Below are 6,000 nucleotides of genomic sequence, written 5' to 3' on the forward strand. Positions count from 1 at the left end.
CCCCTCTGGTTATAAAGTCAGCTCTTTTCCTGGGTGGCTTGCGCACTGGGGAAAAACCCTAAAATATTTCAGGATCAAGTTGGAAGGGAAAAGCACAGTTCCTGAATCCTCAGCCTAATTTTGAAAAGCGCTCTGGCAAAAGCAATCTATCTATTCCCAGGCAGCCTGCTGAGTAGAAAGGGAGGGAAAGATAGACAAGGAGAGAGCAGAAACAGAGAAAAGGGAGTGAGAGAAAGAGAACAGGGGGGAACCTCCTACTTTTGACTCTGGCCCTGGTGACCACTGGCTTTGGCCCCACCCACCATCAATGCAGCTCTCAAATAGATTACCCATAAGAGAATGTGGCCCTTAACAGAAAAAAGGTTGCTCGCCCCTGCTTCAGAGATATGAACATAAGAGCAGCCATGTTAGATCAGGCAAGGGTGCATGTAGTCCAGCATTCTGTTCACGCAGCGGCCAACCAGCTGTCAACCAGGAATCCACAAGCAGGGCATGAGCGCAACAGCACCCTCCCACCCATGTTCCCCAGCAACTGGTGTACATAAGTTTACTGCCTCTGCTACTGGAGAATGGAGATAACATGAGGATTCCTCTCCCCTGCCTCCTCCCTAAGTCTCCAGATCAGGGGATGAGGCATGGGAAGGGGTGGGACTTGGAGAGGATGGGGGGGGGTGCCTGTGGAGGTTTCTCATAACCGACCTTCTGTGGGCTAGAGGCTGCCCTCCCATGTGTTAGGGCAGGGGTTCCCAAGGTGGCGCTGGCAGGGACCTCCAATGGCGTCCTCGAAGCTCTCCACTCCCTGCCCCCTTCAAAAAAATGTTTTAATAAAAACCTTGCAAAATGTTAGTCATCTTTTTCTCCCTTTCTAGCCTTGCTATTTCCCCTTCCCTCCCACTCTCTATTCTCACTATTTCTTCCCCCACCCCCACCCCCACCCCCACCCCTCACAATCACTTTAGCTCACTTTTGACTAGCAAGCCTCTATGGCAGCCATTATGTAATGAGCCACATCCTCCCTAGGAGCCATTTTGTGGTCATGTCCACAGCAGTTTCTCAAATGTGCTCACAGCTCCACAATGATTGGGGAGCAGTGAAAAGTTCAAGGGGAAAGCAATGCCTGGGTTTCATCTTCTCTGAATGGGAGAACATTGGAGACACATGACATTATTACAATATTAGCTTTATCTACAAATATCCATGCAGATCATAAAGTGGAAGCAAGCAGGAGGTGCTCCTGTAAGGCAAAAAATCTGCTATGCTACATCGGATCCCTAGAGAAGGGCTCTGCACCCTCAAAATGTTTCAGCTAACTTGGTCAAAGGTTGCTCAGGTTCTGCCCAAGCCGTCAAACAAACAAGCCCAGCAACACTCTATTTCTACACACATACAGATATTACATCAGCCCTGTCCGGCTCCAGACTGAGTATTACCTCTTTGAAAGCAAATACTGGGAAGTATACAATAGAGTAGTCAATTTAGCAAGCAAATGGTCGGTCAAGCACACAGGTTTCGGTCCAATGAGGTTCAGGCTAAGGCAGGAGTGGTTGAGATGGCAAGCAGAGATCAAAATGTAGGCAGTCAGATACATTACGCAGTCCAGAAGCAGGGTTAAGAAACAGTCCAAGGGTCAGTGGCAGAACATCAACCACAGGGGAAGGCACCATAACAGCCACTGGAGCTGGCAGAAGCATCGTTTCCAGCAGCTCTCAAATTACCAGTGAGAGTTGATAATAGCCAGAGCTACTGGAGCCCCACCCAGTGCTCAGCTGCATCCCATTAGAGGCTTGACAGATGTAGTCCTCTTCAGTAAGCAAGCACTCCTCTGCCTGGCCCCCATCCTATCATGGATCTTAAGGCACCAGCATTCTCGGGGGTGAGGTAGTGGCTCAGCATCTCCCTCTGCCTCAGGAGCTGAGCTCTTGCCTCTCTGGGAGGCAGACTCAAAGGCATCACTCCTGAGGGGCCCAGACCATCTTGGCTACTGCCAGGGTTAGGGATGGGCAAGCCCATCTCCATCCAGAACAGGGGGGAACTCAACGAGCTGCGCCCCACAGCTCGCATAACTTCTCACCAGGCTTCGAGCCCCAACCGGACGCTTGTGCCATCCCTAGCCAGGGTCTCCTGAGGGGTGAACTGGCTCCACCGGTTCTGGCTCCTCCTCTGAAGATGACTCCACTAGCAGCATGACACCTGGGAGCATAACAAGCCCCTTCCCTTAGCTGGGGCGGGGAGTCATCTCCAATCTTATGCAGATACAGAGATTGCAAACTCAGTCCAGGTGCTGCTGTTGATGGGCAACTTCAAGGCCCCCCTTTTATGGTTCTTGATAGTTCTCCTTTCTTATGGTTCTTTATCTTTAAACTGGACTTAGATCAGACAGCCCATCAAATAGAGGACTCTCCTTTGTACAGTAAGGCCATTTCTGCACGAGGCATTTATCGTGCACTCATGATTGGCCACTCGCAGAAGTTTGTGGGTCCTCTACATGACACTGTGAACCTCCAGGAATCTCCTGCGGTTTTCCCCAGTTATCCTGCCTTAAAAAAAAAGAGATAAGCTGGAATATTTTAAAAACCCGCCATTTCTGCAGTGCGTAGCGCGGGTGTACCATGATAATTCTGCCACTAGAGAGTGCTGTTTCATTGAAAAAAATAGAAAACCCCATCAAGGATGCTGAGAATGGGCATTTTCAGTTCCAGGTCACATTTGTCATCTAAAGGTGCCAGTTCTAATTGCACTACGGAAACGGAAGCAAAATGCTCCAGTAGAGCTGCGGGATTTCCCATTAATGTAGAGATACTGCAGACTGGAAGGTCGGCAGGTCAGCAGTTCGAGACCCGAGTGCTGCATGACGGAGGGAGCTCCCGTCTTCAGTCCCAGCTTCTGCCAACCTAGCAGTTCGAAAGCAAGAAATTGCAAGTAGATAAATAGGTACCACCTCGGCGGGAAAGGTAACAGCGTTCCGTGCACCTCGGTGTTCAGTCATGCCGGCCACATGACCACGGAAGCGTCTTCGGACAGCGCTGGCTCTTCGGCTTAGAAACGGGGATGAGCACCGCACCCTAGAGTCGGACACGACTGGTTGGGGACACCTTTACCTTTTTACCCTAGGGCGCACATGGCTGTCCTAGCAATACTAGCCTCAGCATTTTTAATCCCAGGGACACTTAATACAAGGGCAGGGTTCCCTCTGTGTCCTCAGCTGTAGCTAATCAGAGCCAGTACATTCTGTAGCAAAGCTCTCTGTTTCTTGGGAGTGGGCAACAGGAGTGAGCAAACAGGGGAGGCAATGGGGAAGGGCATTTGGGGGGGGGTGTTGAGCTGAGCTTGTATTTTGTTTGAAGGGGGGTTTTTCTCTTTGGTCTGGCCTTGTGTTCTTTCTCCTGAGCTCCTTAGAGGAAGGTTGGGATATAAATCTAAGAAAATAAATAAATATACCACTCGAAGGCGAGTCATTAACAGCTGAAGAAAAAAGGAGAGCGTTCGTTCATTCCTCAGTGACCTTCCTGCATGGAAATCAAATTACCCAGAGGATGGATTAAGTTACTGTTGATGACGTGCTGCTGCTGAGTTGATGACCTGCTGTTGATGACTTGTTGATGACTTGCTGCTGATAGAAACCACCTGATTTTGACTAATACAGATAAGGCATTGTATACGTAAACACTTTTACTCTGATTGATTGATTGCATTTATACCCTGCCTTTTTTCCTCTTGCAAGGAACCCAAGGCAGCTTACATTATCCTCCTCTCCATTTTATCCTCACAACAACAGCCCTGTGAGGTGGGCTGGCCTGAGAGACTGGCCCAAAGTCACCCAGTGAGCTTCCATGGCTGAGTGGGGACTAGAACCCAGATCTCCTGGCTCCCATTCCAACACTATAGCCACTATACCACGCTGGCTCTCAAAAGATAATATATGTCATACTGTTAACAGTATTAACATTTAATTCTAAATGCCATACTGTTAAGAGAGAACACCACTGCCCATAAAAAATAGGATGGGTGGCTTCAGGATTTATGTGTCAGCTTGGGGCACTGGTTCCCAAATGTTCTTGGATGGCTGCATTGAACCTGCTGCTTGTGTGATTTTTTGGTCAGATCCTAATTATGTATACCTGGTTCCACTGATGTCAATATGACTTTCCAGAATGACTGCAGCTGTGCTGCATATCTGGACTAATGGGGGGGGGGCTGAGGGGAGGAGGCCTGGGGCAGTTGTGCATCCACAGTGGTGTAGTGGTAAATCCCGAAGTGCAGGCATTCATCCTGGCAGCCCACATAGCCACGCCACCAAGGAGAGCCCCCAAATTGCAGGCAGCTGTGTTGATTTGTATCAACAAACCAGTACTAGCAGTTTTCATCCAGGAGCAGGTCATTTGTAAAGCTAATGAGTCTTAATGGCCCATTCAAGGCCAAGCCACCTCAGAATACAACAGGGAATAATATATTGTTGCTGGGAAAAGTCATTTCCCTCCAGCTACTGTGGGAACTGCAGCTAAGCTCAGAGGGAATAGAGAATTCTAAGGGAGTTTGGTGGCTGTCCCATTCTAACCTAGTGGGAATGGTAGAGTTCAAAGTGTTGGTGTTGACCTTTAAAGCCCTAAGCAGCTTGGGACCAGAGTATCTAAAGGCATGTCTCCTCCAGCATGTACCTGCTCAGACCCTTAGGTCATCTTCAGAGGTCCTCCTCTGGATGCCCCTGCCACAGGAAGCTAGGCAGGTGACTACAAAAGAGAGGGCCTTCTCAGTGGTGGCACCCCACGTTTGGAATAAACTCCCCAAACAGGTTCACCTGGCACCTACTTTATTATCTTTTGGGTGCAGGGCAAAGACCTTTCTTTTCTCCCATTTTAGTGACCTAGTTCTAGGTTATTATGGCTGTTTTATCTATCCCTGTGCTGTTTATTGTTTTGCATTATATTGTATTTTATTCTTTTAATTATTTGTACTTTATTTTAGATTTTTAACTGTGTTTTAAAATGGCATTTTAGTTTTTCAACTTGTTGTAAACTGCCCAGAGAACGTTAATTACTGGGCAGATTAGAATTGCACTAAATACATAAAATAAATATAAATGCAAAGGCATACACAGTGGCATAGTGGGGTCAGCGCTATTGCAGGGATGCAGCGCCAGCCCTACACCAGCGCGGGTGCCATTATGCTTTAAGTCGGAGAAGAGCTGGAGGATCCAAATAATGGTGCGTTTCCTAATAGAATGATGCTCCCTGAAGAATGTGCAACACAGCAAATCAAAGGTTCAGCCAGGGAGTCGCGGACTCGGTGGAACTCTAGGGCCACTTTTAGATCCCAAATGGATGTGGCCAGATGTAGAGCTGCCCCATCCTACATTTGGTCACTTCCAGTAGAACGTGGGCATGTTGTTCCTACCCTGCACATCCCCATGTTCTACTGGGAGTGTCACTAGAGGATCGCTCTGTCTGACCTCTTGGGCAATGTACTCCAGAGACTGGGGGAGGGAGGGGACTGCCTCCAGCCATCACTCAGTCAACGCTATCCACAGTAAGCTTCTGTCCCTAGATTCTCCAGAGCTCAACACTGGCGAGGTACATCTCAATGAGATGTGATGAGACTGTTTCTAGGCTGGCTCCACCATTCAGGCTTCCCCAACCTGGTACGCTCCGGATGTTTTGGGCTTCAACTCCTGTCAGCCTCAGCCAGCAGGGCTAATAGTCAGGAATGCTGCGAGCTACTGTAGACAAATAGTCTGACCTGGTATAAAGCAGCTTCCTATGTTCTGTGTTACAGTACTGCTTGATGAATGGAATGCAGTCCTAGGCTGAAACTACATTGCAACAGGAGAGGATCCTTTGCACTTATAACCCTCTGTATGACTGGCCGTAGCCAGCAAGCACAAGGCAGCTAGAAAGTACGCCATACATTTCCAAGTGACAACAGTAACAGGTGCTGGGCATTCTCTGTGAATGCAAGAGGCTGAGATCTTGGCAATGGCACGCATAGATGGGTGTCTCGATGCTA

The sequence above is a fragment of the Heloderma suspectum genome, chromosome 5 (genome assembly GCF_057233095.1).
Source record: "Heloderma suspectum isolate Gila_16-S chromosome 5, 16-S_ref, whole genome shotgun sequence".
Classification (NCBI taxonomy): Eukaryota; Metazoa; Chordata; class Lepidosauria; order Squamata; family Helodermatidae; genus Heloderma; species Heloderma suspectum.